This window comes from Amblyomma americanum, chromosome 2 (genome assembly GCF_052857255.1).
Source record: "Amblyomma americanum isolate KBUSLIRL-KWMA chromosome 2, ASM5285725v1, whole genome shotgun sequence".
NCBI classification, from domain to species: domain Eukaryota; kingdom Metazoa; phylum Arthropoda; class Arachnida; order Ixodida; family Ixodidae; genus Amblyomma; species Amblyomma americanum.
This window is the reverse complement of record NC_135498.1, coordinates 103216132-103235296: the sequence shown is the minus strand read 5'-3', so window position 1 is coordinate 103235296 and position 19165 is coordinate 103216132. Positions and strand designations below refer to the sequence as shown.

At 43.9% G+C, this 19165-nt stretch overlaps 1 long non-coding RNA gene across 1 annotated transcript; it reads right to left on the bottom strand.

The window, feature by feature from the left end:
• Window positions 1–5113: 5113 nt before the first annotated feature.
• Window positions 5114–16062, bottom strand: LOC144118894 (uncharacterized). Its single transcript, XR_013312179.1, has 4 exons — window positions 16009–16062; window positions 7078–7139; window positions 6319–6411; window positions 5114–5606 (listed from the first exon to the last, which is right to left on the bottom strand). It is a non-coding gene; the product is annotated as an uncharacterized LOC144118894 (long non-coding RNA).
• Window positions 16063–19165: the final 3103 nt, after the last annotated feature.

Sequence of the window (19165 nt, the reverse complement as noted above, 5' to 3'; positions counted from 1 at the left end):
GTTTCAGAGTAGCTGCAAGAGTTCCGCCACCCTATTCTTATTCTCCGAGTGTTGTGCTTTCGCGGCTGGGTTTTGAGGCAACTATATACACTAAGACGTATTCGCTTCCCTTTTCCAACGCTTCTCTGTCTGTTATAAACTGGTGATGTCTTTCCCCAACTGTTGAATAATACATTAGTTTTGTTCGCTATCATAGTTTATGATAACAAACACTTCTCCGAACACCAGCTGGTAAGTAAAAGAGTTATTCGGGTAAGTGGTGGTGGTGGCAAAACTTTATTTTTGTCGAAATTCATTGAAAACTGCTCTTTCGTAGATCGAGTGGGGTTTCTATTGCGCTTTTTTTCTTTACCTGCTTCACTGCTGGTCGCTTGATGTGGCAGGGGCCCTTGGTACTCGGCGACTTCCAAAGCTCGGCTCACGGCCCGGAATCGGGTTTTCAGTTCGGAGCTGAGCACCGCAACCTCCCACTTTTCGCGGCTCGAGAGCTGCAGGTCCATCGGCGGTGTGTCCCGTGGACATTCATGCAGTATATGAGCTACGTCGGCCCTATCTTTACCACATAGCCTACACTGGGGCGAGAATACTCACAGATACATAATGGAGTTTTTATAAGGTTTGGCTAAAGTGTTTGTCTGGGGTTGCCTCCAGGCCACCTGCTGGGGTTTGGTCAAAGACTTATCTGGGGGTGGGTTTTTAAGTCTATTATTACCATAGTGCATAGTTATGTCGTGATACGTAACCATACGCTCCTTGGCCGACCTCAGGTTTGGGCAGGTCATGTGAGGATATGCCAGTAATTAATGCATCAGTGGGCTGGTAAGGTCAAAATCGAGCTAATAGAATGCTATCAAAGGACTGTGATGAATCTTGGGAAGCCAGCTAAAGACAACCTATTTAACAGCAACGGCAATTTTAAACCAAAAACAGCTGCATGGCAAGAGTGCATAACTAACTAACTTGATCGGCTGAGCAATTGCTAGTCTTGCTATCAGCAGTTGGCGCTAACGGTACAAGTCGTTCGGAAATGGCGTTTTACTTTAGTATCAGCAGCCCCTGGAACACAAAGGAATGTTGTAGGAAATAGTGCATAGAGTTTAAGACCTTTTCTCTCAGTGCGGAAATCCATGTGAGTGTACGCGCTTGCACCTTTCATGAACATCCAGAAGCTTCGTAGGTCATAGATAAAGTATGCGTATCACGAGATACATGCAGGCACTGAAATACTCTGCCCTTTCAGACAACAGACAAAGACCTGCCATTCGGAGTGTGCCCTCATGGAAGGATGTTTCCAATATTACACGCACAGTAGAAAACAATCTGGCAGTCTGGCACTATTCATTCCACACAATCTTTAAGACTTCAACCAACTACAGCGCTTATTATAGCACAACACATTACTCTGAGCGGAAAGAAAGCTAGCTTTTTCTCTCGTTGTTGTCCATTTCGGCAGGTTAGCAGTCTTAAAAGCATTCTCTGCCTCGCTGACACTTGAGACCAACGGGCCCACCATTCTGCAGGTAAAATGGTGCAATTCGTGCCTTGAACTATGATAATAATTCAAACCTTTTGTTTCAACTGTTGGAGTTTCAAACCGCAGATTTTGATTTTGTCGAAAGCACATTACTGTGAAGAGCGATCTGAAGTTACCCGTAGGAAAATATCAAAATCAGGTGATGGTTAGCCGCTAATAACCATATTTCTATTTTAAAAAAGTAGAACTGTTCTGCTAGGGCGGCCTTACAGTACCGAAAAACACTTCCGGAATATAGTTATGGTGACCACTCTCCGGTCCCCAGCATTTTGTTTAAAGCACACGCTCTCATCTAGGGGCAGGTTCAGCATCCTTACTAAAACAATAAAGTGCCTCTCCCCACTGCCTTGTCAGTAGATAAAGTTGTCTGATAGCGGCCGATTTGTTCGTATAAATGTCTCCTGAAGCACAGCGACGCAACGTGCACTTAATCACGTCTCTGAGCTGAAAGGCTTATAATTTCGCAGTACATGAAATATGAAATAGAATCCTACAATTTTGAGTCTGTAATTATTACTTGGCACTGGTTTAAACCATACGCAGAGTGCAGTCTGCGCCGCACTTGTGCAGAGAGCTCAAGCAATGCGTACCGGCCAACAAAAACTCAAATTAGAAAGCAGTCTCTTATTTCTGCACAAGTGTTGGCTGTGGAACCTAACAGCTGCGACAAGTTCCAGCATTATTTGCAGTGAAGAGCGCCATCTGAGCGCTCCGCGCAAAGGTGATGCACACTGCACAACAGGCAGGTGGCGTAATCCTTCATGTGACGCTTTCTCGTGGTCATTAGCAGCCGCCCTCTGCATAAGAACAATAAGATTTTGAAATTTTTCAGCAGTTATGTCGTAATATCTCAGTAAACGGAATCACTTAAAAAGAAGCTATCTGGTCTCCAACCCCTGACTGCTCATTCCACTGCTGTTGCTTCTTCAACGAAAAATACCTCACTGCTGTCTGAAAGGCTGTTCACGTGCTTGTGGTGCGTCCGTTGCTAAACGGCGTGAAATTTTTCTTGGCAACACCCAAGTTAATGGTGGCGTGCACTTGGAACCGAGCTCACCATGTCTTTTTTGTATAAGGATCTTGTTTCCCAACCAGGGTTAGCGCATATTCAAAATTTCACGTTAGGTGACACGCAGAAGTATTTATATTACTTCTTTAAACGTTTGAAGCCAAACTTCCCCCCATCAATGCCATGTGATGGCATAAGTAAGCAGCCTCATTCCAAGATTTGTGCAGCGGATCGTGGTTTCAAGATATAGGTTTCATGTTTTCTGGAGAAGAAACCCGTTTCTCTACTAGTTACTGATGACGTAAACGTTACAGGCGAACGTTACAAGGAGCGACTGTCGAATATATAAAGAGATATTTTAGTAGATTGCTTTTAATCTTAACTAAATTAGGACCCCTGTCTTCACTGTTCAGCCGATAAGAGGCCGCTTACGTTTCTCAACACACACTGCTCTGTACTGTTATTTTTATGTGGAAGGCTTGTCGTCGTCCCTGTGACATTCGCGATAGAATTCTTTGGGAGCACACCCAGTAGCTGGCCGAATGGCTTGTTTTGTTTACCGGATTTTTTAGCATGCAGAATTTTTTCACTGAGGTTGTGAAAATATTGACCAATATTCTAGTCCTCAATTCTAGTTTTATTGCCAAACGACTGGTAAACAGAGTATTGGGCTGCTTGCTTGACAGATAAAGATAACTGAAATAAAGTGAACTGTATCACATATAGATATTGACTGGAATAGAACGGATTAGGCGTCATGGGGTTCGGAATGTGCTGGTGAGACCGGTATGGGTACATTCTGTGGGCGTTAAGTTGATTTGTTCTTTTGCGTTTTTTTATGTTTGCGCGTATGCAATGAGCTAGATATCGCCGCCGTGTACTTTCATCAATCCCTGCACCAATATTCGTATAAATAATAGACGAGTAATATACCATCAGTCTGATACACTGCGAACTGCCGAATTACGGAAGGTAACTCCATATATGCAATGGCTGACGCGCTTTCGTGCCTAATTTATATTCGCCCATTTTATACCACAGTGTCGCCACCACCATTCTGCTGAACACAGAGTCTGAAACATTTTCTATACAAGCAGTTCTGAAACCCTAATCGACTGTACCTGAACTGTTCAGCTCATTTCATTTAGTTTTATTTGTCAAGCAAGTAGCCCGAAATCTTTGACAATAAAGTAAAAGAGGGCGTAATTTTAAAAGCTACATCGTAATAATTAACCATCGATCTTCGAATTCAAAGGCTGCCGTAGTATTCACCAAATAACCATCCTTGCCAGCGCTCGGGTTTGCTAAGGGTGCAGTGATCGCGCGCTACATGTAAAAAATACGAAATTCAATAATATTTTTCGCCGTTATTTATTTATTTGGAGCATAATGCAATCTACGAAGACCAAGCACGCGCGAAGATACAGATAAGTATACTACGTGTTATCTGTGCTCAGGGAGCCATATCTGAAACGTACGCTTGCTTACAGAGAAGCAGTGGCTAAATATGACAACGAGAACAATTGCCCGAAGAATTTGGTATCAGTAAGAGAGAAAGCAAAAACCGCCGGAAATCTTCCTTCGTGATCGTTTAATTCAAGTCAGCTTGCCAAAGAAGAACCTTGCTATGAGTATACTATATCTTGCTCGAGGGTGATGGTGGTGAAAACTTTATCCAGTGAAGATACTTTGGAGGCCAAAAATGGCCGTTCACATATGTGGAGTCCTTAGTCCGGGAACGCGGCGGACGAGGCCGCTATTCGCGCCCGTTGCACTAGAGCGCTTTGAGACTCAGGCCCCGAGCAATTGATTAGGGCTGCCTCCCATGCCACTCGGGAAGGGAAAGGGTTTGGGGGAAGGGAAGGATTCTTCTGACTGGCCCAAACCATGTGGAAGTTACCGGACATTTCCCCGCAGTGAGGGCAGCACACATCAATTTTGGGGTCAAAATGTTTTGCTATCGCATGGCACAACAAAGCGTTGATCTGCAGGGGTGTGAGAGTTCGATCATCGGTTTTACTCAGGCCCTTAGCAAAAACCGGGAAAAGCCGATGCCGCTCGCAATGCAACTCTAGAATTTCCCTGAACCGCAGAAGCGGTTGCTTAATCTCTGAGCCGGGGGAGCCCGGATGAGGTGTAGGAAGGACGATGCGATCCGCCTATCGTTCTCACTCCTTTTCCCAGCAAGAAAAGGGAAGAGGGTGGGGACGTAGAAGTTTTCATGTTTTACGCGATCCTTTTACTTTTACACGAGCGCAGCCCTTCCAATTTAAGTTTTGTGGCTGGAAGACCATTTTCCTCTTGCGGCGACTTGGATAATACGTCTCTTTCTAACTTTTCCTTCTCCGTGTGTAATGACATAGCGGATAGCAAGGAAAGGGAAACTTAGCCAGAGCAGAGAGGGATTCAAGTGGCTGGATGAAATTAGGCATTTATCGGGGATACGACCGCCGGAGCTGGTGACGACAGGGTTAATTAACGAGGATTTGGGAGAAACCTTGGTTTTGCATTAGGCGTAGTTATGCCGATGATGCTGAAAATGATGTAGCGATTAATCGCATGTGCAGTGTATAAAATTACGTCAACCTGGATGCGATGTTACAAACCTAGGATATTTATTTCGCTTAACAGGATGTCACTCAGTATTTTCAAAATGATATAGCGATACGACTATGGGCATGGGTGCGATCCTCAGACAGCGGCAAATATCCAAAAATCGTTACTGCTTGTTAAGCCAATGCTGATGTTTTTCTTCGAAACAAGCTGACTTTCCTAAGACCTAGTAGTGTCGTTTGCTGTGAGGGCATGAAGAGATATTGCAGGAGTCACAGTTACTATGCATTTATTAGCGCTATAAACCAAGCGTTCTCTTATGAAAAGTCCTTTTCTATTCTCGAAGCAAAAAATGGCACCCGATTGCAAGGAAGACATAAATAATATTTGTGCTCTAAAGCTTCCATTGGAAGCATCACTGTAATTTCAGCGACGTTAACTTGTTGTTCCGACGAGCTCGCACTTTCCAGCCTTACAGAAACCTTCTTTTCTTTCTCCGTCCACCAATTTCTGAAATGCAATGAGCAGAATATTAGCCATAAGAACTGGAAGACATTTACTTTTTAGGCACATTTGCACAATTTTCACACAACTGCCGCTTTGCAAAAATAGCATCTTGAAAAAGGCAGTACTTCGGCGCTCACACGCCCAAGAAAGTGCTCAAGTTGTGAGCAAGGAAGGCCTTGTGGTTACGACCGAAACACTAAATTCACAACAGCATATCTTTTTATTATTCGCCAAAACAACAACAAATTATTTCTAGGAGTTGGTCGATGCTAAAGCGCGCGTTTTTTTCTGCACCCAGCGAGAAAAAAAAAGCTTCATAAATTGTAACTTTACTTATTTGTTTTAGTTCCCTAAGTCTAACTTGCGCCACAATATGCGGCATGTACGATACCACTAAGAATATTACGTAAGCGATATTATTTCTAGGACATCTTTTTTTTGTTTATGTGCATTACCGCTCGTGCAACTTGCTGCCCAAAGAATGAGCGTTTTATTTTCTAATTTCAAATCCCTATAAAATTTCCGCTGAACAAAGTTTAAAAGAAATTAAGAGCAAAACAACAGTGAAAACTGAGCAAACATCTTATAATTTCTATATCTTTTGTATCAGCTTCACACGCAAAGCTTTTATTTCAGAGTGGCACAAATGTTTCTGTTGTAGAGAATACTTTTGTGCGCATAGCATATACTCATTAATTTATCAATTTTCTCTCACCACGCACGGTGTACCATCGTACTCCCAAGATGACCGGTAGGGCAGTCCTTCGCAGAGGTATGTACATTTTGTTACGTATTTTCCGAGAACTTTCTGCGAGAAAAGTGAGTTGCGTAAGAAAACTCAATGGGATATAAAAACAGGCAAAATAACAAGATACTGTACGTTATTACTTTATGCGGAAGGAGAAGATGAATAAAAGCCCTATATAAAAAAACCACCCTGCTCTACAGAGATGTCTGCTACATCTGTCACTTCTTTCGATTCTAAACAAATATTTGCGGCTAAAATAGCATTCCAAGTGTACAAAAAGTCAATTCGTTAGTTTTACAACAAGAAACACCAAAGGGTAATTTTTTTACACGCGCATATAAAATTTATTACAAGTGTCAAAAATAAACTATTCACACCAGGATTTTTGAAATCAACACCGTAAGAATTGAGAAATCATTTTGTGTTTAGAAGATGCACATCGCTTTACAAATTAATAAAAAAATGTCTTAAGTACTCCTGGGCTAATCTGTCACCGAGAAAATGAGAAATGGAGGTACACGTGCTACCAAAATCCTCGTTTTACGAAATGCTTTCTTGTGTTCCTATGTTTTTTCCACGCTTCTCTTATATATTTTCCTTTCGGCTTAATCTATGTAAAAATCTAAAGAACATATCGATGGCTTACGAAAGCCGGTAGTAGTATGGTTTTGCTCTCTTATTTCTTGTTTTGATAGTATCAGAATTCATCTTGAATTTTAAACTTACAAAGTGAATTGGATTTCTGCAATTCGGAACCCATGGAGCTTCCTCAACAAAAGGCAGCATATCTAGAAAGAGCAAATGTTTAAATGAGTTATCATAGAAGAAACTCCACCAAGTTTAAGCAATTTTTGCTTCTTCAGGCAAAACGCAGTTCACCAATATTTTTAATGCAGTTTCAGAACACATACCTATCTCACATCTTCAATTTAAATCGTACAGACGGGAGAGTATTAGATTTGCGTAGGTGTGGCATTAGTTCCTTCTAGTAATTGAACGAGGGAAAATGAAAAAACACTCGGACAGCCGTGGACGTTACTGGACCATTTAACATTTGCTTCGAAAAAGTTTCATGTAACAGTCATGTTGGGCTCAGGAAGAAATGTCGAAGTGATCATTTATTCTCTAAGCTGAAATACTGCAGAAACATGAACTCAACCAATGCAGAAATAATCAAGAAAAGACCAACACACAAATTCTCGTTTATTGTCGTGACCAAAATAATTCCCATTTAACATGAAGCTTCAATCCATTCGGTGTTGCGAATGACCATACCTCCTGGATGTTTAACGCCGGAATGAATAGTAATGCTCCATAGTTGCATCCTAGACGACAAGAACGCACCGAAATTTTTTGCCAGGCTTACAATCAGAACTCGTATTGCCATTGTTCCGAATGACATAAGGCCACCAGAATGGTTTTGTAATCCAGTGATGTCATACATTATAGTTTATAACTGTAACTTCTAATTTTCTCTAAATTTCTTACAGAAAAATTTTATTTAAAAATTAACTTCTGCGTGCGTTCTGCTGACTAAGAATGGTTTTGTAATCCAGTGATGTCATACATTATAGTTTATAACTGTAACTTCTAATTTTCTCTAAATTTCTTACAGAAAAATTTTATTTAAAAATTAACTTCTGCGTGCGTTCTGCTGACTATCACCTAAACACAGCGATATGCAGGTGTCACCGTGATCCCGGATGCCTTTTGTTAATTTCTGAGGTCTACAGCAAAGCCTAAGGCCTACAGCCGTTGTTGCAATCTGCGCTACCACAACAAACGCAATGGTAGCTCACTCTCGTGCCTGGTTCTGGCCACGGGATTCAGTGCAACAGGGAAAGCAATCAGTTAAGGTTTGTAATTGATCCAAAAGACGTGTTACCAGAAGCCATGACGGTCGTGTCGTCGGCGTACAAGAGACATTGGGTTGTATTTAAATTTCACCTGTTTTTTTTTTTCTTTCTTTCCACCCTTTCCTCCTCTCACTCTTTCGTTTTAGGCTGACGTCAACGCCGCGTAATCAGGACACGTGTAGTTAACAAGTGTCACTGTAAAAATCCTTTTCCCAGCCGTAATGAAAACGAAACATGAGCGCTCAATTTTGTCTAGCTATAAACATGTTGCCTCAAGCAATTGCAGGTGGGGTGTAGGGGCTGACTTGCAACGGAACGCAACACTCATTGAACGCGGCGTACACAATAGCGCTCCACAACTCTCACGTACAGAAATCATAACAGTAAATAAAAAAAGCAAGGACATCTGTTGGCTGCAGCCAAAACACAAAAGCAATTATGCGATTCATAAGCGCTACTTGTGTACACAATTCCTAAGAGTGTTTGTAAAAAGAAGAGCGAATTCTTCATCACTGCGTAATAAAGCTGGTCACTAAACCCTTTATTTTAACTTTAGGTTCGAAATCCGTGCAGTTTATACTCAAGGACCATCGCCTGCACTGTTTTCGAAAATTCCTACATAAAAGACTCTCTCATGCTTTTTTTTTGCCGCCGCAGTATGTGCCTCGCATAAAAATTTAACAGTTAGTCTGCATTACTTCTTTCACAATTTTTCAGATGTCTATCTTGCAAACATTACCCGCCTTGGGGGCTTAGTATACACGCTGTTCGGCCGCTGAGACTAAGGACTCTTGATCGAAACCGGAGCGGCCAGGTTTTGATGGAGGGGAAATTGAAAAACGCCGTTATATTAAACGAAGTCAGCGCACATTGACGGGCCCAAGGTAGTGTAAATAAATCCCAAACAACGCACTACTGCGTCCCTCACAGTTCTGTTTCCCTTAGGGACGTTAAACCTCACGTTCCATCTTAAAAAGTAAATTGGCGGTGGTTTGTCTTTGGTTAAAAATGGAGTGACGCGACAGCTACAGCTAGCCGAGTGGAACTTGGTCACGTGACGAACCACGTGATCAGCCACGGCGCTGCGCCGTCGGCAGCTGCTCCACACCACGTGACCAACCACGTGACAGCGTGGTGGCGCAGCCACAGGGTGGCGGCGCCGCCACGCTGAAGACTTGAAATGCTACCGAAATGTAGCTCTCGCTACAAAATAGCTGTCGTTTGAACTTTGGTTAACCCTGGTGAGAAGCGAAAGCTTCCTTTGCATGGCTACGTTCACAAATGCCACACACACTGCCGAACGCATTGTCTGTAAAGCGTCTATGAAATTTCCGATGCCCGATGGTGCAGTTGCCACCTGCCACGGTGGGCAGATTGCGATGAGGTCAGTAGGTCACATGACCTGCCACGTGACTACACTGACGCTGCCCTCTTGAAAACCTAGCGCAGTGAAGCTATTGCTTCAAAAATGGCAAACAATTTAGAGTTGTTACGCCAGATGCTAATTAGGCGCGCCAGCATTCCTGTTTTCATTCTCGTACAGTTCATGCTCTATTTCAGATCCATATATTCCTGAGAGTCCTCATGCCACTCTTGGCACTGTGGTTCAGCGGTTAAGCAATACGCCACTGCTCTTCTATGGCAGATGCTGCCATCGCTGGGGCTTGTGAGACCCCAGGTTGCAAGCTCTTCCCTAGCAACCTCTCGCTACCAATTATTAATTGAACTATCGCCTCTGATGGTGGGCACTGCGCTCACAGTCCGGCAGGCAGGTTGTGATGACGTCACAAGGTGACGTGACCTACGTGGCTCACCTGTCACCTAGGCAGGGGCGCCCAGCTATTTAGTTGTTCAAGATCGCAGCGGGACTGGAGTAACATCGGCAAAATCGGCGAGTTCAAGCCCTTGTGCTGGCGCACAAAAATACCCAGAGAAGCAACCACGGACGCAGGCAGGGCAGCTATGTCACGTGATCTTGTGACGTCGTCACAACTTGCCCACACAGAGGGACTGCATAGACTGCAGCTAAGCGGCTGAGTGGAAGCTCTAGTGCTGGCGCACTAAAAAATTCATGAATTCACCCATTCATTTTGATTTCGCGGTTTCCTTTCTCATTTTCATTATCTTCAATGGGGCTGATTTGAGCGGAGCTGTCATCCAGAAATGTGACGTGGTGTTTACCAAGAAATTCTTTCTCTTCATCTTTTTCGCTGAGATATGACTATCGCCTTGCACAGCTCAAATATAGAAGAAAGAGATATGTCAGCTGTGGAGAGATTCCAATACTGATGAACACTGCAGAGTGAGTGACGTGCATTTGGACATTTGAACCGAAAGAAGAACACTTACCCGTGCACAGAGCAGCGTGAAACGCAACGCACAGAAGCATGAAATATCGCATATTGGACGGAATAAAGGTTCTGAGCACGAAAGCACCCCACAAAGCTTCGACGAGGAACCGACGTCCTTTGCATGCGGCACCGCAACGGCTAGCTCTACAAGCTCTCATACCAGACGTACGAGACGAACCTATGCGGACGCGTACATTCTTTTGTCGCTTCGCTTGTCACTGACTCATCGCACAACGCCCCCTTGTAAAAGAGTCATGGTACGACTCGGTGGAACCGCTTCCGGCACGATGAAACCTAGCTATAACGTAGGGGAGAGCGGCCGAGCTATTCCATTAAAAAATAAATGCATCCGCAACGCAGGCCGTAGTTGTGCAACGGCGAAAACACAAAGCTAAGCTTGAAGTAAGAATTTGATGGCTGAGCTGCATCCTGCTGCTCCCACCTGTTAGAGGCGGCCAACCTTCGGTAATGTTAAGGCCTTCCACCTGCACTTGTGGCATCCCGCATATATGACGTGGCGAACACCGCAGTGGAGCACGTAGCGCCTTTGGCGTGTCGGTACAATGAAGAAAATTAGTTGAGGAACGCTGGTCCTTCACTAAGATGGGTTATTGCACCTGCGTTAACAAATTGTATAGATGTTTCACACCTGTCTTTCATTTTCCAACGTGCCTGACTTACTCTTTGTCTCTACCTGTTCAAACTTAGATATCTTGCTTAAATATCCTATGATCCGCCAGTGCCGTGAACTACACAAAACGTGACGTCTTGAGCGTACACTGACGAAAAAATTTTTTTTCGGTGAAAATGGTCCTGTGAGCGTTACCGTCATGCAATTTAACATAATTGTAGAAAGCGTTTAGGGCAACATGGCGTTCCCTTCTCGCTGACAGAACAGTATACATCGCATAATACTTGCAGAACGAGGCAGTGGTGGTGAGAGAGATTGGGCCGGTTCAGAGTTCAGAAGCTTGGATGCCACAGAAATACCTGTGCCCAAACAGCTGGACGCTCAAAATTGACTTTGCATTCTTTCAAATCCCCGCCGCGGTGGCTCAGTGGTTAGGGCGCTCGACTACTGATCTGGAGTTCCCGGGTTCGAACCCGACCGCGGTGGCTGCGTTTTTACGGAGGCAAAACGCTAAGGCGCCCGTGTGCTGTGCGATGTCAGTGCACGTTAAAGATTCCCAGGTGGTCGAAATTATTCCGGAGCCCTCCACTACGGCACCTCATTCTTCCTTTCTTCTTTCACTCCCTCCTTATCCCTTCCCTTACAGCGCTGTTCAGGTGTCCAACGATATATGAGACAGATACTGCGCCATTTTCTTTCCCCCAAAACCAATTAATATTATTATTATTATTATTATTATTATTAGTAGTAGTAGTAGTAGTAGTAGTAGTAGTAGTAGTAGTAGTAGTAGTAGTAATAGTATTCTTTCAAACGAGGAGGTTTACGTGAATGCACTTTTTATGGGCACGTTATGCGATGAGAGGGGCATAAAGTGAGAGGATAACGGCCGTCCTGTGCCTTATAACTAAACTCCATTATTATACTTTTTAATTAATCCGGCTAGCGTGATTGCTTATGTTAAAAACTTGCAGGTGGTCATTCCTTTACTTCTCCATTCGGTAAAATTTTTCTGGCATGCGCGTGTTCCGAGAAATTCGCTTCTAAAGCTCGCATTCCACCAATTCAATTGCGCAGTGACCAGACTTGTATGCAACGCGTTACAAGGAATTGACTACTTGTAATTAACTACTTTCTTTTACTTTTCTAGTGCATTGATCACTTTTTACATAGTGTAACGTTCTAATCCAAATATTTTTTTAATGAATCGATTACTTTAGATCTGTAACATTTTACCCTCCAAACACAACTTGTGGCCAGTTTTATGATGTCGAGGACTTGAACTGGGTGGTAAACAGCGGTGCAGAGCAGATTTTTCTCGCTTTACAGAAACCATGGTCGGTTTTCTGAGAAGCCGCTCGCGAGGATGTTCCGCGCTTCTCATTTCGCATTTCAAGACGGCAGCACACGGGAATGTTATGTTTTATGAGCTTTAGATTTCTCTCCTCTGAGCAGAAACAAAAGCGAAGCGCGGGACTTCGCATATCCTCGAAATAGAGCACAAGGTCTTCATATTTTAAAGAAACGCACTTGGATTTTATGCTCAAGAAAAGTTCGCAAAATAACTGCAGGTTAAATTACGCACGTATCTATTCAATCATATAACACGTAATCCCTGTCGCGTAAGGTCAAATCGTTAGTGAATTTTTGTACTTTGCTAAAAAATGACGAATGATAAATTGCGCAGTAGTAATCGATCACTTCTCATGAATTGCTCATTACTTTGCATGGGCTTTAATTGACCGCTACAAATGACCGCGCTGTAACTGTAGCGCTAGTTAATTAGAGCTCTTCTGTAACACGAGCGCGACTGACTGTGACATAAAGGACAAGGGAAACGACCTTATCAGTAGACACCCGTAAAATCTCGGCCAATTTTCTCGTACAAAACAAGCATTCATGGTCTGAAAGTCCGCATTAATTAATTACCCTGATCAAATGGTGCTACGGGCAATAAAAAATTATCGCAATTCTTGGCACTTCCGCATCAATGTGTCAGACGCTCATCACTCTTTCCACATGCAATAATCTTTTGTAAGGAGAGAAAAAACAGCAAAGTATATGATACAGTTTTTTGGTTTTATGGAGCTTAACGTCCCAAAGCGACTCAGGCAGCTGTGGACGTAGTAGTGGAGGAGTCAGGATATTTCCTACCATGTGAGGTTCTTCAACGTTCAGTAACATCGCACAGTACATGTACCTCTAAAATTTCCCCTCCATCGAAATGCGACCGCAAGAACAGAGATCAAATCCGCGTCTTTCTGGTCAGCAGCTGTGCAACACAGACACCCGGCCACCGCGGTGGCTGGTACGATATACTTGTCAGTGTCAGCGCAACTCTCTAAACTTTCACTATTAAAGCGTGTAACCAATGTATAGGAGCCTCAGCTACATTGAGTGCACTCGAGCCCACTTGTAATGAACCCGACGATCAAGTGAATTCCGTTCGTTATATCCGATGTTCGTAGTAAGTGGACTCTACGTATAACTGCCAAAAATAATAAGTCCATCGAAAGCGGCGCTTATTTATTTAAAAATCTGCATTATTTGCGTCTGCTTGACAAAGGCATACCCTAGTGCGGCTCTTTCCAGACTCTCCTGAGTGGCCGTATTCCCCACGTTGAGACCGTTACTTCCAATAATCAACTTTAAAGACTGAATTTAACTAATTACTCATCCAAGTTAATCAGATTCCTAGCAGGTAGGGGAGCGCACGTACTTGCCTTTCAATAGCTTCATCAAAGAAGGCGGCTCTGCGATGTTGTGGTCCCCAGGAACGTAGTCATCCGAGGAAACATCTGGCCAGCTATGCATCAATGACGCGTTGCCGCAAATACATATGCGTCTGATCACGCATATTTACGAGAACTTCCTATATCGTTCCTAAGCCCATGCAGCGACGAAAGTAGCGCAGGGCTCGTGGCACAGAATGTATCATCTGCACTGTCCGCTGTCTGACGCTGCCTTCATGGGTTGTAGCAGCACAAAAGATGGAGCCGCCCTTACAAAAACTTTTAGACTGTTAATAGACTTCTGTCAGTAAAGTCTAAAGACTCTCTATACAAGAACCCTAGAGAACAGTCTATAGGAAATACAAATCTTATAGACAGTCTATAGACAATATATAAATGTATGGCCGTGCACTTTAGTAGACTTTTTCTATAGACGGTCTATAGACTATAAGTAGACAAAAATAAATATCTAAAGGAAGGCAATAGAGTCTATAAGAAGTCTATACACTGTCTATAGACCATTTTTATAAGGGCGACTGGGGCAGGTGGCGATACCGCGTAACCAGCATGGCCAGTGAGGCATTCAAACTTCCAAAATCGTTGCTGTTAGTTGCCCATGGGCAAAACCTTCGCTTTCAAAGGTGCTCCAGCCTCGCGCCCGCCACGCTTCTTCCACTCGGGATGTTTTGCCCAGCCGGCAACACGCAGGCAAAGAATGCCCTCATAGGCGATCGGCGCGCGCTTAGCCGAAGGTTAATTACGGCTTCAATGACGCCTTTTTATTGCATTTTTGGGTCGACGTGTTCTTTCCGGGGCGGTGTCACAAGGGCTGAGAGACGCTTTTGCTGGAAGCCTCTCTGCGCTTGCTGGATGCGGGAGCTCTTCAACTTCGGGTGGCGTTTACGGCGTCTACGCATCCGCTATAACCGAGTGGTGCGGCCTAAGTTGTCCGTTGTATCTGAGAATTGCCATTGCCCTAATGCGCTATTTGACGGCCGCGTTATATCTGCGGTCGTTATAAGTGACTTGGACTGTGTATGCATAACCGTGAGTCCTAAAATACCTTCGCAGATTCTAACAATGTCACCATCATTCTTCTCGTATACGATCGACAGTCACAACTGCACAAGTCTCGAACGCGAGGCACTTCAGTGACCCCTGTTCAGTGCGAGCAGCCTTGAATATAAACCTTGACTATGGCGCCGACATGTGAAGCTTCCATAAATCTGTCATATTTTTTTGGAGCGCAGTGCAAAGGCTTTGCAACAAGCGGGGTGACCTAGCGAATTATTGAGCATGACATTTTAGTTACACGAAATGGGGCAATTCCTACCCTTGAATTAGGCATAGTTGCGGTAACGCAACTCCTAAATTGTAAATTTTGTTGAGTGTAAACAATGAACCGAGTAAAACAAAGTAACGAGGTAGCACACCCCCCGTAAGCCGAGTAGAATTATGTTATTATTGAATTTTTTTGTAAACCTCCGCCCTTCCAGAGTGCCTACGGAATGAACAAGAGGGCAAAACACTTCCCGCTTTATACGAGCTACACACGAAGCGAACAATCACGCAGCGAGGCCACCCCAGTGCTCGTGCCGTGCGGACTGGTTGGCTTGTTCTTTACCTACCTGCCTAGACTCGTAAAGAACGCAGGTGGCTTGTTGTCTGCTCTGGCAGTTCTCTCTCGTCACGATCGCGCAAACGTTCAAACAGCCGATCGTTCTGACGAGGTGACTGATTTTCCACTTGCGCTTTTCTCGCGGAATCTCTTCAAAAGCTGGAGACTTGCGGTACCGGCATTGCACTAATCTTAGTATACCCCTCACATCATCTTTCCACTGCCGCCTATTGTTTCTTTTTCTTATTTTTTTCCTTTACGCAATTGCTCTTCCTCTTTTTCATGTGTTCTTAATCTCAAAAAAATCTTGATTTTGCTCAGCCATTATTTACTGCCCTCGGGCCTTTAAGGTAAATATAAATTAAACTCAATGAAAGTTTCCTTGAGTTCCACGCCTTCCCGAAGAATATCCCAGCTGAAATTCACTCGGGTCTACATTAGTGGCCAGCACTGCTGTATTTCCTCAGCTTACCTGAAATCTTGAGAATAGCACTGCAAACTTTGAGCGGCACGGATACTCTGGCAGTTCCCTGTGTAAAAAAAAAAGTGCGGCGACATCTTGATTCATGGACAACAGCAGGTCATTTTGCATACAGTGCCTTAAATGTCAACGAGAAGCAGTGGCAGATTTGAAGTTCTTGAGGTTTATTTTGAAAAACCAACTAAACCGCAAAACATATCTGTTATCCAGCACTTACCGAGTGTTTAATTGAAACCATTTTTAAGCGTTTAGTAAGAACGGGGAAAATTGAAGAAACTCTGCTGATATGTGCGTAACATACACACAGCAAGTGGAAATCGTAAATGATTGCAAATTTATTCGTAGTACAGGTTAGCGCTGGGTTTCTGATCTGACATCCGGTATACCAAGAGGCTTATCAATGTGAAAAGCAAACGCCTGCACATTGCCTCCTCTTCTCACCCTCTCCTTTCCGCTCTGGTACGAAGTCATAGTGAATGGCGCAATACGCACTTTACATTCATAGCAAGTGCCTCTCCTTTGTTATACATCTGTTAAATGCTCTTTAGACAACAGTCGGGGACGACAGAAAACTAGAATAGAGACCCGTCCGTGTGTCTGTTTTTTCTCGATGTCTGGTCCCTGGGTGGAAAGGAGTACCTTGCAGTACCAACTACCCTAAGGTATCACATTGATCAGCGCTTTGTTCACGTGCGCGTTAATTATTCGTGTATGCTTTCGGTATTACCGGTACGACTCACGTCCTAGTATCCGCTAGCCCAAGTTGGGACGCTTGCCCTTCAACTGCCCACAGCGGACGGGCCTCCTTTGATAACAGGACCGATGAAGGTGCATTCACGAGTGCGTACACTGCCTATAACTAATGGTCTCAATGTCATTGTCATTCTCACAGAAATTAATGTAGTTTTCTGTTGCGAAATACTAGCAGCGCTGACGACGCCTGTTTGTTTACGTTGATAAGGTGTCCATTCGGTTACGTTGTGAAACAATCGCAAGTAGTTTGCAAGTAGTAAGTTTGCAAGAAATGGAACATAGTTGAGGACATTACTGGGATTATTTTTGGCAGCGTTTTATTTTTATTTTTAAAACCAACTAAGCCATATTTCGCGCCTGTCCAATACGGATAGTATCTAAATCTTTTACTGCACATGTTCCTATGTTCTATGTCTTGACTATAATCAGCCTAATACTTTCAGTGCAAAGACAAAGGCCTCTCCCACATCCCTCATATAGACACTTTTCTTGGCCAACTGGGGCCACCTTATCCCTAAATTTCTTGTCTCATCCGCCTGCCTAACTTTCAGCCGTACCCGGCTATGCTTGCCTTATCTTTCAATCCTCTCCGTTACTCTTAATTCGTTATGTCCCCTTCGCATTAGATGCACTTCCCACGTCTATTCTTAATGTCGAGTAGGATGTCATTAACCCACGTTTGTTCCCTGGTCCATCTAGTAACTTTCTTGCCTCTTAACGCTACACCTATGATTTTCCTGTGCATAGCTCACTGTGTTTTCCGCTACTAATATTCTACACTTATCCTTAGCCTCCACGCTTCTGCCACTATAGGAGATACTGGTAAGATACAGCTGTTATACGCTTTGTATATGAGGTATATTGACAAACTTCTATTCGTCACCTGAGCGTGCCTCCAAATCAATGCAATCATACCTTTCTTATTCTTGTTGTTACTTCACCGTCGTGATCCTGATCTGCGGTCCCTACCTGCCGTAAGTAGAGGCATTTCCTTTCCACGTTTAACGCTCTGCTGCCTATTGTAAACTGCTGTTCTCTTAAGAGAGTGTTAATAATTACCAATTTTAAGGTCGTGTGCGTTATACACTGTCAAACACTAAGGTCTACGTTATCGAGAGTCAAAAAGTGCTAGAAATGTGACAGTAGCCTACCTCCATGAGCTGACGACTGCTTTTATGACGGTCGTGTGACTATTGTTGCCTTTACAAGTAGGGTTAGGTCTGATTTCAAACACAGATGGCATTGTTCATGTGAAATAACATCCGTATACTCCAGCGAAGAGACACGTGCCAATGATGCCGTCAGGATAGAAGCACAGCCCATGGTAAACAGAAATTTAAGCCAGCTAAGCCATATTTTTTCTATGTGATACTCTCTGTTTATACTGGCTGGTGAATTCGAGAAGATAGAGATGTTAAAAGCCAAACTATGTCCTCCGTCATCTACATAGAAAACTTGTGCTTCCAACGGCATGCTCTTTTTCATCATAGCCTTCGCGGTATTTCCGCTGCAGAGCTCAAAATTCGTCCCTGTCAGTAGATTCACACAGGTGTTCTCGCAGCCCCTGACAGTACTGTCAATGGCACGCAGACGCTGTTGCAACAGAGGATGTACCGCGCCAAGGTCTTCTCGCTTTGCTGGGAAGCAAAAACATCTGCGGTATTTCGTTAACTTCATCAGTTCTACGAATGCCATTACGACACTACTTGGATTCTTCCGAAGTTTGTATCTCCAGCTGCGGTGGCCCAGTGCCTGGAATTCGGCTGCCAAATTCTAGGTTAGGTGACCGAACCTTCGATGAAGCAGAGATACAAACGCAGCCTCGTGCCTTACTTTGCCAGTTAAATCACAAATGGCTGAAGTTATTCCGGAGCACTCCTTAACGATGGCTCTTTCATTTTCTTTCCTTCCATCCACTCCCTCGTCACGAACTTCCCCATGGCTCGCTTCAAGCGCCCACCGTGAGAGAGACAGTTATGCTCATTTCCCTTTGTCATGACTACATCGCGACCAGCAAATCATTATTTTATATATTTCCTCCGAGTAAATAATATCGGGAATTATACAATTAGTTAATTTTGAATAGGTTGGTGGATGACTGATCGATCGATGTTGGTCATCGACAGATCGATGGTGTTGACCTTGAAGTCTCCTGATGGTTCCGTGATCCGGCGACACGTTGCGGAACAGACTGGACGACTTCTTCGGTACACTACCTCTTTATTGCACGGAGGCGGCCTGCCCTGCGATCTCCCCGCTCGCGCCAAAAACTCGCTCTTAAATCCGTTCGCCCATCATTCTGGGGACCATTTCTGTAACCAATAGGAAATGCGCTTCTCAGAGCCAATCAGGAGAACTTCGTTCAAACTCAAGGAGCTAATAGCACGTCGGTGCT